This window comes from Aquarana catesbeiana, linkage group LG01 (assembly GCF_042186555.1).
Source record: "Aquarana catesbeiana isolate 2022-GZ linkage group LG01, ASM4218655v1, whole genome shotgun sequence".
Classification (NCBI taxonomy): domain Eukaryota; kingdom Metazoa; phylum Chordata; class Amphibia; order Anura; family Ranidae; genus Aquarana; species Aquarana catesbeiana.
Window position 1 is genome coordinate 939,362,065 of NC_133324.1, and position 17,797 is coordinate 939,379,861.

Sequence of the window (17,797 nt, forward strand, 5' to 3'; positions counted from 1 at the left end):
GTACTGGAGACTAGGGTCACCCATATTGCAGCTAACATAGGAGACATTACTAAAACTGTGAAAAACATCATTGACACTCAAGAAGACCAGGCTCAGGACACTAAATGGTAAAAGATAAAATTGCGGATATCAAGGATAAGTCAAAATGCAATAACATCAAAATACGCGGCATACCAGAATCAGTGCAAAACTCTGACCTATCCTCCTACGCACGTGGTCTAATCAAAACCATACTACCTAAAACAAAAAATTTTGAGCTGATCATCGACCGCATCCACAGGCTGCCAAAACCTACATTTCTTTCTGCCACAGTCCTTTGGATTCACTTCTTTCACGTTAAAGAGCAAAGCAAAAAATGAGAGCACTAGGCACCCTACCTGACCCATATGGCCAACTGTAAATATTTGCGGACTTATCCCAGCATACCCTGAGCCGCCGCAGACAGCTCAACAACATCACCAAGACGCTGCGTAACAACCACATCCAGTACCAGTGGATAGCACCAGCCAAAATCTCCATCACCTATAATGGATCAAAGCACACAGTGTCCTCGGTTAAAAATGGAATGAGCCTCCTGCAGGAATGGGGCATTATTCCTGATACATCTGATACAACCCCCATGAATCAGAGTACCATCAGGAACCTGCAAGCTCATCCGTTACCGCAAAGAGCCAAAAAACCCGCTAAATAACTAGCAAAAGCAGGATCACCCACACAAAGTGGTCCGGCATGATGCTCGCCCACAATCGGTCTTGCAAACTTTTTGTCCCCACCCTTACATTCCTTGGCACCGGTTGTGCCTACCCACAGGAAGTAATTTCTAGGCAGTGCCCTAGAGTTGTGTTATCTTTTTCTTTTCATTCTTTTACTCGGCAAGGTAACTTCAGAGACTACTTAAGGTTGCCTAGTGTTACCCTTTGATGACTTGCATCTAAGGGAACACCCACTGCTCAAACATCAACTCCTCCTCTTGGCATAACATTGATCTGAGATATGCCCTCTGATCAAGGAACAAGAACAGCAAACCGCAAACCTTCCTCTTCAGATACGTTATCACTAATACTGCTACATGACCATCATGATTCTGTCAATTAATGTAATCGGTATTAATCACCCTGCAAGGAGATCGTCTCTCTGGAAGCTAGCATAGTGTTCAAGAAACGCACTTCTGCAAGTCCAATCCTCCATCATGTAGGAACAGAGAAATTGATACCATCATTATAGCCAATTCCCCACATAAAAATAAAGGCACTTTGATAGCCATCAAGAAATCTACACCCTTTCAACTGCAAAGGATCCGGATGGACGCTACCTTAAAGTAGTACAAACCATCAACAACTCACCATACACTATCATCTCAGTTTACGCTCCCAATGTCCACCAGCTGAGATTTATCCGCAATATACACAAGTTCTTACTGTTCAACAAGGTGCTGTTGTATAGTGTGGTGACTTCAATATCACCCCAGACCCTCACATTGACACTACATCTATTCCTAAATGAGGCAAACCAGGTTTAAACCCATTGATATCTAACCTGCGCCTATACGATGTATGGAGATGCCAGCGCGCAGAAGAAAAGGATTATATATTTTTTTTCACCTCGCCACAACACATATTCCCACATTGATCTCTTTCTTTTGGACCAATGGACTTTGCAAAAAGTTTCATCCTCATCTATACTTCCTGCTACTTGGTCAGACCATTCCCAATATGTATTACTATAGAGAATAACCCTAAAACATCGCCAACCTTCCTTTGGAGGATGAACACGGGCATTCTTCAGTCTAAGCTATTCTCAGAGTGAAAGATAAGAAAAAAATACCACGCTAACCTAATAAAAACAATAATAAATAAAAGGCTGCATCTAAAATTTGTGAGATACACACAAAACAATGAATACAAAGGGAAAAGAAAAAGCTGTGCAAATATACTAAAATTTAACAGTGAGTGAATACCCATGGTAAATGAAAAACAATCTCGGTACCATTGAAAAATAAATATATATAATCCTCAATAAGTGATTAAACAATCTAGTGATACGAGTCCAGTGATATCAGTGAAGGTAATTTAAACTCTTTGATATAAAGACACCACCCTCTGATGTGATCCACCACCACATAAAATGCACGCTTACCGGAGGGCAAGCTTTGGCAAGCCTGTATAATTGGTAATGACCAGACATCAATTCAGCAGCAGCAACTGTCTGTGGTCACACCAAAGGCTAGCCAGGAGACCTTAAATCAACGAGTATACAGGGCAAGGCATTGATCAGAAACCCAAGAAAATGGAGAGAGCTCAGCATAGTGTGAATCAGTATATTAAAAAAGTATTAAAAATAAAGGTTGCACTTACACAGGACTGAAGTTAAAACATCCATAGAAAAATTGCCGGCCGGCTTGCAGACACCTGTCCGCATACAAGGTACACCGCGATGACTTCAGCATGTCAACATCCCGACGTTGTTCTCCAGACAACATCATTTGAGATGAAACGTACTTTGGGAGGTTGACGTGCTGACATCAACGCGGTGTACCTTGTATGCGGACGAGTGTCTGCAAGCCAGCTGGAAAGTTTTCTATGTATGTTTATAACTTCAGTTCCGTGTAAGTGCAACCTTTATTTTTGATAAACTTTTTATATACTGATTCACACTATGGTTAGCTTCTCTCCATTTTCTTGGGTTTCTGATCGATGCCTTGTGCTGTATACCCATTGATTTGAGGTCTCCTGGCTAGTCTTCGGTGTAACCACAGACAGTTGCTGCTGCTGGATTGATGTCCGGACATTGACCAAAATACAGGCTTGCCAAAGCTTGGCCTCTGGTAAGCGTGCATTTCATGTGGTGGTGGATCACATCAGAGGGTGGTGTCTTTATATCAAGGAGTTTAAATTACCTTCACTGATATCACTGGACTCTTATCACTAGATTGTTTAAGCTATTCTCAGACTCCCTACACAGTCAAGTGAAAGACTTTTTTGCACAAAACTCTGGATCAGTAAGAGGCCTCACACTGTCTGGGCTGCGCACAAAGCATTTGTGCGTGGTCTCTTCATACAAATGGGGGCCCGGGATAAGAGGATGAGAAGGCAACATGTGGACAAAATCTTATCTGATATTCAGAACACAGATTCCCTTAATAAACAATACCCCTCTACGGTGCTTAAAACCAACATTTTTAAACTGAGCTTGAACTCCATTCTCTCCTATTAGAAAACTTTGACAAGACCCATATGCCTGGGGAAATAAACCAGGGAAACTTCTAGCTCAACAAATTAAAGGTTACCAAACCTCATATCCCTTTCCTCTACCACCCTACCACTAAACAAAAATTAACTGACCCGCAAGCTGTAGCAAATGCATTCAGTGAGTTTTACAAAAATCTTTACAATCTGAAAGATGACAAATCAGCAATTCAACCAAATTATGCCTCTATTCAGGCATTTCTAGACTCTGTTCAACTTCCTAAACTAACCAAGGCCCAACTAGCTAATCTCATCGCTCTATTCACAACAACAGAAATAGGGAAAGCCATTGATTCCTTACCCAACAACAAAGCTCCTGGACCTGATGGCTTTGTTGGGGAATACTACAAGCAGTTTAAAGACCTACTAACTGAGCATATAGTCCCTGTGTTCAATGATGCTGCCTCCTCAGTCTCGTTCCCCCAGGAGATGTTAAAAGCATTGGTTATCACCCTACTGAAACCAGGCAAAGAACCTAATACTCCCCAAAACTTCCGCCCAATTTCTCTCCTTAACCACAACGCTAAATTGTATGCCAAGGCAATAGCCTATAGACTATTAGATATACTTCCAAACCTGATACATCCTGATCAATCAGGATTCACAAAAGGACATCAAACTTCTGAGCTACCAGCAGAATGATCAATATTATCCACCACGCAGAATCCTGTGGAGTGCCTTCTCTGCTTCTTTCTTTGGACGCAGAGAAGGCATTCAATAGAGTCCATTGGGGTTACCTAGAACAGGCATTAAAGAAATTTGGATTTCAGGGCCACATTCTATCAGAAATTTTAGCACTCTATTCATGTCCCTTAGTCCAGGTATATTGTTCCTCTATGTTATCTACACCCTTTAGCATCTCAAATAGGACAAGACAGGGGTGCCCTCTCTCACCCCTAATATTTAATGCAATGAAGGAACCACTAGCGGAAAAAGTTAGATCTATGCACCACATTACAGGGCTAACAATTGGATCACAAGAACACAAGATAAATTTGTTTGCTGTTGATGTAATTCTCATTCTTCCCTAGCTTCGGTAAGAGAAACTTGAAACTTTTGGCCAAATGTCTTATTATAAGGTTAATGCTTCTAAATCGTTTATACTTCCCTTGGGAATTTCACCTAAACGGCAGTCTTTTTTTAAGTAAGCAATATCCATACACATGGGCTGAAAACTCAATATCCTACTAGGGGATCAACTTAACCAAACAAGTATCATCCCTATCCCGAGCTAGCTATGTCTCCTTCCTGAACAATCTCCCTAAGGACCTTGGAAATCCATCAAAAAATATGTTTATATAGTCAGGCAGACTTGTGGCTTTTAAGATGGATAAACTACCACAAATTCATTTTTAGAACCCTCTCTATCCCTGTACCAGCATCTTTCTTTGCATACTTTCAAAGCAAACTTGGGAAATTTATCTGGAAAATGTCCAAAGCCAGGAGCTCCCGCTCCAACCTAATAAAACACAGATTAGTGGGGGTGCAGGATACATAAATCTAAGAGCTTATTATTATGCAGAAAAATATATGGTTTGGGGGATCGGTTACAAACTCTGAAAGCTGTAAGGGAAAAATAAAAAAGCAATTGAAAAATTGCTAAAATGGTCCGGCCAGCTGAGGTAATATTATTATTATTTTTATCATTACACAGGATTTATATAGCGCCAGCAGTTTGTGCAGTGCTTTACAACATGAAGGCAGACAGTACAGTTACAATACAATTCAATACAGGAGGAATCAGAGGGCCCTGCTTATTAGAGCTTACAATCTAGAAGGAAGGGGCAAGTGATACAAAAGGTAATAACTGTGGGGGATGAGCTGATGGAAAAAAGGAATATACAGTTGTTAGGTGTGGGCAGGATAGGCAGAGGTTTGAAGGACCCTGTACTCCTGATGAGTATGTCTGCCGTACAAGCTTCCCTTGCCCAGTACCAGTACGATCCAAGATCCCTTAGCCCACCCAGTCACTTGTCGAGACACCAGTGTAGGGTGAATAAAAGCATAAGACTTTTAGTGAGGAACAGACACTGGGTATATATCTCTGGAGACAACCCCCCTCCTTGTTGGCAAAGAGACACAGGGTGGGGTAAACGTTACATCCAATCATATGAAGCACAGGTACATTCAAACATTTTACATCTTATAAACATCTTATAAACAGTAACTGGGCTCGCAGGCCACTTGTTTCATGGAGAAACCTGTTAAAGGAGCTTCTCCTTTCCTATTACTTGGGCATGTGTGCCTGCACACAGTTCAAATGTCCACCGTGAGCCGAGAGTAATGCGTACTTAAGAGCAATAGCAGGGTTGAGACAGACCTGAAGGGAGTGGGCTGTCACAGGAGGGTTTTGAGGGATCGTCGAAAAAGCTAACAGAGTAGGAGATAATTAGACAGATTGCCAGCTCCTGTCTCCCCACAGTGAGTCACCTGTTGATGATATTCTGCTCGTCCACCTCTTATCGTGGACGGAGTTTGCTCACAATAGTGCCTTGAATTCTGCTTCCCGATTGTCCCCTTTTATGGCAAATTGTGCCTGACTCATTTGTTCCGTGGAGTATTGATGCGTTAGAGAAGCAGCTCCGTAGTCTTCTTTCCACTTGGGCACAAATCCAGGAGGCTTTGCGATATGCTAATGATAGGTACAGACTCCATGCTGACCGCAGACACCTGCCTGCACCTTCCTACTAGGTTGGGGACAGGGCCTGGCTGTCATCTCGCAACCTCCAACTTCGTGTTCCCTGTCTGAAGTTCGCACCTCAGTTTATTGGGCCTTTCCGTATTCTTCGCAGGAGTAACCCAATGTCTTACGCATTAGACCTTCCTTCTAATATGCGTATCTCAAATGTATTTCATGTCACCTTATTAAAACCTTTGGTCTGCAACCGCTTTACCACCTCAGTGCCTCATCTTTACCCTGTACAGGTTGAGAACCATGAGGAGTATGAAGTACAGTTTATTGTTGACTCCCGTAGGTTCAGTAGGTGCATACAGTACCTGGCGCATCGGAAAGGCTACGGGCCAGAGGTACGCTCTTGGGTCTCATCCTCGTATGTACATGCCCCTGTCCTCCTCCGTGATTTCCATAGATGTTTTCCCCTCAAGCCTGGTTGTCCTCCAAGGGGGAAGGGTCATTGAGGAGAGGGTACTGTCAGGGCTGGGCTCAGCCCTTCCTTCTCTAAGCTGGCCACTCAGCTGTCGGCTAATTGCAAGCTCCTGTCTCTCCACAGTGACTCACCTGTTGATAATATCCTGCTCGTCAGTCCTGCCTACTTAAGCGGTCCAGGCCAGATGATCTCTGCCTTCCGCTTGGTCACATCTCTAGAGATGCTCTCCTGTGTTCCTGTTAAAGACTTGCTTGGCTGACAATCCTTCTGGCTTCAGATCCTGCTTGCTGTTCTACTACGCTCATCTCTGGCTCACTGACATTTTGGCTTGTCTGTCTATCCGTTTCCGGTTCCTAAACTCTGGCTATGTTTTGACTACGTTTACTCTGTTTACCTTTTTTTATTATTATTAAGCAAGTGTGATTTAACTGTCATTCTGTCTCAGTTTGATTCATGGTTTCTGACAGTAGACGAAGACCATGAATTCAGAAGATGCAGTCAATCCACTTGTTGGTAATATTTTTTCCAGATTGGATGAGCAGGATCACCGCAGAGATCAGTTTGCTATGGCGTTACAAATGCCCCTAAATCGCACGGCTCACCTGGAATCCCCCACTGTGGCTGCTCCGGTACAACCTGTCTTGCAGGTCATCCCTGCTGCTGCTCCAGTCTCTGTGTGGGCACCCGCCTCGTGTATTACCTCTATAAGAGGTATGTCTGGTTCCGCTACACTTCCCCAGGGATTTGGGGGTGATCCAGTCCAATGCAGAGGGTTTCTCAACCAGATTGAGATATACTTTGAGATGCTGCCCCAGGCGTTTCCCATGGACAGAAGCATAGTAGGTTTTGTGATATCTTTGCTTTCTGAGAGAGCCTTGGCCTGGGCTTACCCTCTATGGGAGATGCAAAAACCTGTTGTCTTGAGTTACCCTGAGTTTGTGGCTTCTTTTAAAAGGGTATTTGAAGTTCCCACACACTCCACTTCTGCTGCCAAGTGCCTCATGTCCATCAAACAGAGTACGAGAACTGTTGCCGACTACGCCATTGAATTACGTACTCTGGCAGCAAAGGTTGCTTGGAACAATGAGGCCCTTGTGGGTGCTTTTTTCATGGTCTCTCGGATACTATCAAGGATGAGATAGCAGCCCAAGATATACCCACTGAGCTGGAGAAGTTGATCACGTTTGCCATCCTCATTGACTCCAGACTCAGATAAGGACTTCTTTTTAAGGAGCGCTTGCGGAAGCCTCCTGTACATTTGTCTCCGAACTTTGCAGTCCCACCCTTGCCTCCCTCATCTCCCATGCCTCCTGGTACCAAGTCGTTCTGTGAAGATGAACTTATGCATGCATTGGGCTTCATGCGTCTCTCTGTGGATGAGAGTAGCCTTAGAAGGAGGGAGAGATTGTGCCTTTATTGTGGCCAGGCAGGTCACCTTTTGAAGTCTTGTCCTACCCGTCCAGGGATAGCCCGAACCTTGAGTTATCCAGAAGGATAAGCCCCTAGTTTTGGTTACATTTTCTTGGGCTGAGTTGTCCGCTGAGATACAGGCTCTAATCGACTCTGAGGCTGCAGGCCTGTTCATTGATGCTGCCTTTGTATCGAAGCACTCGATTCTGCTGCAGCTGCGTGACACTCCACTTGCCATTGAGGCTCTTGACGGGAGACCTCTACAGCCTACCCATGTGACTCATGAGACTGTTCTATTGTCCATGGCCGTAGGGGCTCTTCACTATGAGATAATCCAAATCCAAGTTATTTCCTCTCCTAAGTTTCCGATGGTTATTGGTTATCCTTGGTTACAGAGGCACAACCCCTCTGTGCTGAGGTTCTCTCCTGGTCATCACAATACAGTAAGACATGCTTCCAAAATGTAGCCAAGGTCCTGTGCACCTCTTCACTCTCCTCTCTGCCGGAGAAATACCGCAATTTTAGCGATGTCTTTGATAAAGGTCAAGCTGGTAGGTTGCCTCCACACTGTTCATATGATTGCACAATTGACCTTCAACCATGTGCCATACCCCCTCGTGGCTGGGTTTACCCTTTGTCGGTCTTGGAGGATAAGGCCATGGAGGAGTATGTTGCAGACACACTCTCTTGAGGTTTCATCCACAAATCCTCGTCTCCTGCTGGTGCTGGTTTCTTCTTTGTGAAGAAGAAGAGTGGTAAACTGAGACCTTGTATTGATTTTAGGGGTCTCCTCCGAGATTTGTTGCAGTTATGTGTGGTGGTTTATCTCAACGATATCCTCATATTTTCCAAATCCTTTGAGAGCCACCACACAGATGTCTGTCATGTGCTTCAGAAACTAAGACAGAACAATCTCTATTGTAAATTGGACAAGTGCGAATTCCATTGTGAACAGGTTCAATTCCTGGGTTATGTCATTTCCACTGCTGGTTTTTTGATTGACCCAGAGAAACTTTGAGCAGTCCTACAGTGGCCCCAACCTGTGGGTTTACGTCCTCTGCAGCATTTTCTTTGGCTTTGCCAACTATTATCGGAAGTTTATTTGTAACTTCTCTTCTCTGGCCAAGCCCCTGACTGATATGACCAGAAAGGACGGTAACCCATAGAGTTGGTCTCCGGGGTCCATTAAGGATTTTAGAGAGTCTCAAGGCTGCCTTTGTTTCTGCTCCTGTGTTGGCACATCCTGATCCTACGTTACCTTTTACCCTTGAGGTTGATGCTTCTGAGACTGGAGTTGGCACCCTTCTGTCTCAATGTCCTACCTCTGAGAGCGCTGTGCATCCTTGTGGTCCACTTGCTCCGGTCGGTGGTTGCTCTTGCTGCCTCTCGGTCCCCCCTTTGCATCCTGGTTGCCGCGTGATTCCGCCACACATCATTGGGGATCCCATCGAGGCTCCACACTGTCCATCCGGCTCTGCACATGCTGGCTTCCCTCTTCCTAGTGACATCCAGGAACACATGAAGGTTTTGCCATTGCAGCACTGCCCCACCAAGCCAGTCCACCACTGACTTGCTTAAGGTACTGTCACTCTGAGGAGCACGCTTTGCAGTAGTTCCATCTATGCAAGTAGATGTCTAGATAATTTTTCACCCAATCACATGTTATTATTAAATCAACACAAGTTTTTATCTCATTGAACGTTTTTATTATTTGACTGTTTGTCCTTTCAAGACTGTCCCGATCAGCGCTTTCAATTGTGGTTGCTCCTGAATGTTTTTACAGTTATGCTTATGGTGGTTAATAAAGAGAAAAACACATGTGGGAGAGACGTATGCGCTGCACACCCCAAAACAATAATGGTAAAAAATGGACAGTTTCCCCGGTGGGGCTTTAGACAGCAATATCTTGAAATCCAGAATAATAACAAATGTATAACCAGTAAGTGCATTTATTGAACCATGAACAATTGTAATGTTATAATTCAATTGGCATTACAACATAGGGTGCTGGCCAAGTAGTACAATACATATTCAACAATATAAAGTCGACACATCTTTACACAAAATTATATACAGTCATACATTTCCGGGCTGTTGACGGTATAAATCCCCGACGCATTTCGACCTGTGTACGGTCATCATCAGGGGGATAGTTGGTTCTATAAAATACATTGAATATCTTCAAAATTTAAGAACATGTCATCATAAATCTCATTGTAAGGTTAAAAATGGTAGTATAATTCCGCTGAAAAGTAGAGGGAATAATCCTTTGGCCAGTAAAAAGCCGTAAATGAATCCGGGGGGCCCCCATATTCGCCCCTGTCTACCCAGAGCGCATGAGTCCAGCCCAAGGGGCTTGCAAGGAGCCACATAGACGCCCTCCAGGGGAAGGAGAAGTCAGCACCTGCAACAAATACCCAATAGGTCAAAATGATTCTCAGCACATTGGCAAGAGTATGAAGTGTATGGGCTAACTGCAATCCTAGTGATTAACATATATTGATCTGGTGTCCTAAGGTTTCATGATTGTAATTAATTATATAGAATGTGGCAAAACCATAAAAGAAATGGTTGTATAGTTATAGGGTTGTTTGAGTGGTGTGGTATGTAAAAACAGGTGAGTGGGAAGTGATATGTGGTACTAGGAATATGAAAAACCCTTTGAGTGATGAAGTAAAAATTAGATGGATGGCCAGCACACTGCTGACTACAGTGCCATGTCCAGGTGAATGAAATGAGTGTGTAGTGTCAGCCAGCACATGGTGGAATAAAAGTGAAAAAAAAGTCAAAAGGAGAGTATGTGAATGAATAAAACCAAATTAAAACAATCAAAAACATGTGTGAAAAATCTAAACTGATTATAGGAATAGGAGTATGAGTGTAGTGTTGTGATATTATGGGATTAGGAATATATGTATAGTATTATAATTTACCTTGTGCCACAGTGTGGCTGATGTAGTCGGTAAAGTTTGACTTGTATGAACCAAATTGCAATGAAGCAAAAAAGGTAAAAAGCTGGAGCCAAAAAGGGATTTGTGCAGTGCCATCCATTACGGTCTGTGTGGAGTCATAGTAAGACTCACAGGCAGCCGATCATGGATATATGCCTAAAGTAGGCAATTAATTGAGTAGGCACAGGTGTGGATCTCCTCCCCTCCAGAGTGATGACACCCAGGCTGCTAATGAGCAGCCCAAATGTGGCTCCCCCGGCATCCCTGTAGGAAAAAAAAAAAACCCTGGCAGCTGCCGTCAACTCCGCCGCAAACCGCGAGATGTCGCGGCGCCGTGCACACGCCGAAGTGACTCACACATGCGCACCTCGCCGCGGCTCATCCGGAGGTGATCAAGGGATGCCGCCGGCAGAGTGAAGCTCACGTGCTTATGGTGGTTGACCACATCTCGAAAATGTCCCATTGTATTCCACTTAAGAAGTTGCCCACTTCTAACGAACTGGCTTCCATTTTTGCTCGGGAGATCTTTCACTTACATGGGTTACCCAAGGTGATTGTCTCGGACAGGGGTAGTCAGTTTGTGTCTCAGTACTGGAGAGCCTTTTGTGCATAGTTGGGAATTCAGCTTGCTTTGTCCTCTGTGTATACTCCACAGTCTAATGAGGCCGCAGAACGAGCCAATTCAGTCCTTGGAGCAATTCCTACGTTGCTATATTTCTGACCATTATAACAACTGGTCAGACCTCTTATCGTGGACGGAGTTTGCTCACAATAGTGCCTTGAATTCTGCTTCCCGATTGTCCCCTTTTATGGCAAATTGTGCCTGACTCATTTGTTCTGTGGAGTATTGATGCATTAGAGAAGCAGCTCCGTAGTCTTCTTTCCACTTGGGCACAAATCCAGGAGGCTTTGCGATATGCTAATGATAGGTACAGACTTCATGCTGACCGCAGACACCTGCCTGCACCTTCCTACTAGGTTGGGGACAGGGCCTGGCTGTCATCTCGCAACCTCCAACTTCATGTTCCCTGTCTGAAGTTCGCACCTCAGTTTATTGGGCCTTTCCGTATTCTTCGCAGGAGTAACCCAATGTCTTACGCATTAGACCTTCCTTCTAATATGCATATCTCAAATGTATTTCATGTCTCTTTATTAAAATCTTTGGTCTGCAACCGCTTTACCACCTCAGTGCCTCATCTTTACCCTGTACAGGTTGAGAACCATGAGGAGTATGAAGTACAGTTTATTGTTGACTCCCGTAGGTTCAGTAGGTGCATACAGTACCTGGCGCATCGGAAAGGCTGCGGGCCAGAGGAACGCTCTTGGGTCTCATCCTCGTATGTACATGCCCCTGTCCTCCTCCGTGATTTCCATAGATGTTTTCCCCTCAAGCCTGGTTGTCCTCCAAGGGGGAAGGGTCATTGAGGAGAGGGTACTGTCAGGGCTGGGCTCAGCCCTTCCTTCTCTAAGCTGGCCACTCAGCTGTCGGCTAATTGCAAGCTCCTGTCTCTCCACAGTGACTCACCTGTTGATAATATCCTGCTCATCAGTCCTGCCTACTTAAGCCGTCCAGCCCAGATGATCTCTGCCTTCACCTTGGTCACATCTCTAGAGACGCTCTCCTGTGTTCCTGTTAAAGACTTGCTTAGCTGTCATTCCTTCTGGCTCCAGATCCTGCTTGCTGTTCTACTACGCTCATCTCTGGCTTCCTGACGTTTTGGCTTGCCTGACTATCCGTTCCAGTTCCTGAACTCTGGCTATGTTTTGACAATGTTTACTCTGTTTACCTTTTTTATTGTTATTAAACAAATGTGATTTAACTTTAATTCTGTCTCAGTCTCAGTCAGTTGTTAGTATTTTGAATTTAATTCATTGAGTGAGCCGAGGCCAGTGGAGGTGTTGACAGAGAGGAGTAGCAGACACAGAGTGATTGGTAAGGTGGATGAGTCTGGCAGCAGCATTCATGGTGGACAGAAGGGAGATAGCCTATGTAAAGGTAAGATACTACAAGAATTAAGAGACAGCAGATGTCACAACAGATTAAAATTGGCCAACAACCGGAAAATTTTAAATAGCATGGTCAGGCCTAAAATTACCAGGTACAAAGACCACAGTCTGGAATTTTACAAAAACAATAAAGATACTGCAGAAAATACAGTAGTTAAAGAGTTAAAGTGACCAGCAGTCATATAGTTGTATTCTAAAGGCCTAACTGGCGTATTCCTAACATTTTTTAATCTATGGAAACAAGGGAGAGGACCCTGTGAATTTGAGTGATATAATATGAGGTGGTTTAGGTGTACATTGTTTTTACACTTTTTTCTTTCAAAAAGTAGATCCAAGAACAGATGGGCAGTAAGCAGGGAATGCTGCACTTAAAGAACCCCAGACTTTAAAAAAACCCTATGAACACAAAATAAAAAATAAAAAAAGCCCTTAGCCCTCTTTCTTGCCCGGCTAATAGCCTGTATCCTCTGTGGACCCTCTGTAACTCACCCTTTCCCTCCAATTTCTTCTCTTCGCTTCGCCTGGTAAAGCAATTGTAAACCTTCAATTTTTTTTTCAAAAAGATAACAAACATGTTATACTTACTTGCTTTGTGCAATGGGTTTGCATAGAGCAGCCCCGATCCACATCTTGTCAGGTCCTCTTCCGGAGCTTCTGGTTCTTCCTGCTGAGTGTCACTCATGTGGATTCACTCCCCATCTGGACGGATTGCATCTATTCAGACACACCACCTAGCTCGGCCCCACCCCCTGCTCTCTGCTTACAGGTTTAGATGGACAGCAGCAGGAGCCAATGGTTCCTGCTGCTCCTCTCCTGCTGGAAACCCAGGAGAGGAGCTGCTTCAGACAGTGCTGGACCGAGATTGGGCTCAGGTGAGTATTTAAGAGAGGTTGTGGGGTGAGCTGCATGTAAAAGGTTTTTTTACCTTAAAGCAGAGAATGCATTAAGGTTAAAGACCTTTTAACTGTACAACAACTTACGTGGTTCCTCAGACATCCTGTTAGTGTGGACTCTCACTGCCTAGCAGGAATTACTATTTAATGTATACCATTAGTCATTAACCCTGCACTGCTGTCTTAATTTTGGCTCACAATTTAGTATACCAGCTAGCATGCCTTTCCATGCCATCTGACTATTGTAATTGACAATGTCTTGATATGTGATTGTCCTGTACCCAAAATACCAACTTCATGAAACAGCTGCCCATTTATTTTTAGGGAAGCTTTACACCAAAACATGAAAAAGAAGGTTCACTATAGATAGCACAGCAGCTAAAAGTGACTTTGAAGCACCCACAAAAGATAATTGAGAACAAAAAAAAAAACCTTTTATAAGGAAAACAAAACAAAAAGGAGTTGATGGCCCAATAGCTAGCAAAAAGAATTAAAGTACAATTTTCTAACTGACTCTAATCTCTCCCTTTGTACTTTCAATAGAAATAAATGGTAAAACATTTGTGTATTAAAATAAAAATCATTATAAATACCTTTTCCCCTGTTTTTGATTAATAATCACATACAGTACCCGCTGTTTTCAGCTGCATAGGGAGGTGAGGGTGGAGAAACATCAGTGCACTGGTCTTCCCAGTGAGTGACTGTGCAAGGGAAGACATGCGAGTACAAGTCTGGTCATTGGAGAAGTTCCCAGCACAGCTAGAGAACTGACCACTGTGTGTTCTCCTCCTTAGTGTGGTCGGTTTTTAATAGGAAAGCAGAGGGACTAGAAGGAACCTCAGGGATTTCACATAAAGAAAGCAATACAAAGACAAAGAGAACTGGGCACTTTCTCATACAAGTACATGGTACAGCAGGCACATATCAGGTATTTTAAGTGTTGAATTTATATATGCTATTGCTCTTAGTTTGTATAATGTAGCTTCATTGCACCTGATGGACCTCTACAAAATAATAATAATATCTGATTTTTAGGTTCCGGTATCTCGATGCTCAGATCCCTGTTTACCTGGCAGCAGAAAAATGTTTGGATCTTCAATTCATGAATGTTGCTATGAGTGTGTCCCATGTCCAGAAGGAGAGATCTCCAACATTTCTGGTAAAATTTGTACTTATTAGTAAGCTGCTTTTGGACTATGTAGAAGTTGTCATTATAGTTAAAGTGTACAGTGCTCATACATACAATACCGTGCTACAGTATTCATACCCCTTGACATTTTCCACATTTTGTCATGTTACAACCAAAAACGTAAATTTATTTTATTGGGATTTTTTGTGATAGACCAACACAAATTAGCACATAATTGTGAAGTAGAAGGAAAATGATAAATGGTTTTCAATTTTTTTTACAAATAAACATGTGAAAAGTGTGGTGTGCATTTATTTTCAGCCCCCCCCCCCCCCCGAGTCAATACTTTGTAGAACCACCTTTTGCTGCAATTACAGCTGCAAGTCTTTTTGAGGATGTCTCTACCATCTTTGCACATCTAGAGAGTGACATTTTTGCCCATTATTCTTTGCAAAATAGCTCAAGCTCTGTCAGATTGGATGGAGAGCGTCTGTGAAAGGCAATTTTCAAGTCTTGCCACAGGTTCTCAATTGGATTTAGGTCTGGACTGTGACAGGCCCATTCTAATACATGAATATGCTTTGATCTAAACCATTCCATTGTAGCTTTGGCTGTATGTTTAGGGTCATTGTCCTGCTGGAAGGTGAACCTCCGCCCCAGTCTCAAGTCTTTTGCAGACTCTAAAGCTACTTTCACACTGGAGCGTTGGGGACATTGGTGGTAAAGCGCCGCTATTTTTAGAGGTGCTTTACCGTCATTTTTGCAGCTCTTTTCGGCCACTAGCGGGGCGCTTTTAACCCCCGCTAATGGCCGAAAAAGGTTTAAATGCACCCACTTCACCGGCACTTTGGAGGTGCTGCCCATTGATTTCAATGGGCAGGGGCGCTGTAGGAGTGGTGTATACACCGCTCTTAAAGCGCCTCAAAGATGCGGTTTGCAGGACTTTTTTTGGCGTCCTGCCAGCGCACCACTCCAATGTGAAAGCACTCGGGCTTTCACACTGGAGTGAGAGGAGAGGCTCTTTTTTAGCGCTATACCACCTGTAAAGCACCTCAGTGTGAAAGCAGCCTAACAGGGTTTCTTCTAAGATTGCCCTGCATTTGGCTCCATCCACCTTCCCATCAACTCTGACCAACTTCCCTGTCCCTGCTAAAGAAAAGATTTCCCACAACATGATGCTGCCACCATTATGTTTTATGGTGCATATGGTGTATTCAGGGTGATGTGCAGTGTTAATTTTCCGCCACACATAGCGTTTTGCTTTTAGGCCAAAAAGTTCAATTTTGGTCTCATCTGACCAGAGCACCTTCTTCCACATGTTTGCTGTGTCCTCCACATGACTTCTCGCAAACTGCAAACGAGACTTCTTATGGCTTTGTTTCAACAATGGCTTTCTTCTTGCCAATCTTCCGTAAAGGCCAGATTTGTGGAGTGCACGACTAATACTTGTCCTGTGGGCAGATTCTCCCACCTGAGCTGTGGATCTCTGCAGCTCCTCCAGAGTTACCATGGGCCTTTTGGCTGCTTCTCTGATTAATGCTCTCCCTGCACAGGCTGTCAGTTTAGGTGGCCATGTCTTGGTAGGTTTGCAGTTGTTCAAAGCTTGGGATATTTTTTATAACCTAACCCTGCTTTAAACTTCTCCACAACTTTATCCCGGACCTGTCTGGTGTGTTCCTTGGCCTTCATGTTGTTGTTTGTTCACTAACGTTATCTTACAAACCTCTGAGGGCTTAACAGAACAGCTGTATTTATACTGAGATTAAATTACACACAGGTTCCACTAGATCTTTTTTTTTTTTTTTCCACTTCAGCGAACAATGATTAGAGGGCTAAATCAGCTTGATGTTCATTAACTGTCGCCTTCTCAAATTCACATCATAGTGGATTATTCATTTTCTCATTACCTCTTATACCATCTCAATAAAAAACTTTATTACATAACTTTACCAACAAATCCCCTATCTCTCCAACCTCATAAGCCCAACTGTAGCTATGCTAAGGCTCGATATCAGATGAGGCTTATCTTTTTCTGAGCCAGCTTGGAGAGAGAAGGGACTAGTAAAAAAGAGAAATATAGAAGAATAAGAAAAGAAGGGAATGTAAAAGCAAACTTATGGGCTCCCCATGCCCGTCGTCTACTGACTTAGCCGGCGTTGTACGGAAAATTACCTGTTCCCTAATCCATCCCCCCCCCTACCCTCCCCCAATGTTTAACATGTGCCCATGTAGACTATTTGTTTGGCTAAGAATATACATATACAAACCACCTCATTATAGCACTCATTGCCTTCAAGGGTTCCAATTACCCATGTACCTATATTAGGCCCATCGCTTGGTCTGCTCTGCATCGTGCCCACTATTAGGGGCGCCCCACCTTCTCTGTCCACAGCTTCCACATGCTTTCGAATTCCTGAAGGTTGCCCCTCTTTATGTACTCCAATCTTTCCCTACCCAGGGTTTCGTTCATTGTATAGATCCAGTCTTTCACAGTGGGGGGATCCTTTGATTGCCATCTTAGTGTTATCATCTTTCTGGCTTGAAACAGGGCCCGCGTGATGGCTAGTGTAGTGCTCAGCCTCTCTCCCATCACTCTTCTATGCCCCAGAATACAAACTAAGGCCTCCTTTGCCACTGTAGTACCAAAAATATTTCCCAAACTCCCAGTCACCTCCTCCCAGTATCTGAACAACTTGGGGCACCTCCACACCATGTGGATGAGATCTCCCATCCCCCGACATCTGGGGCAATTGTCATTGGGCCTTCTCCCAAACTTAAAAAGTCTTTTAGGTGTATAGTAGGCTCTATTTAACAGCATCAAATGTGAGAGTCTCTGTGAAGGGGACACAGAAACCTGAACTCCCAGCTCCAAGGTTCTCACCCATTGTTCCTGGGTCATTCCTCCTATATCCTCTTCCCATTTAGCCTTTACCCCGTGGAGTATCCCCCCGCTGTTGTCTGATTTACTTAATTGATCATAAATTCTTGATATTACCCCTCTAGTGGTAGTTACCTAAATTATACTCTGAAATAGAGGCATCTCTTCCCATCTCGG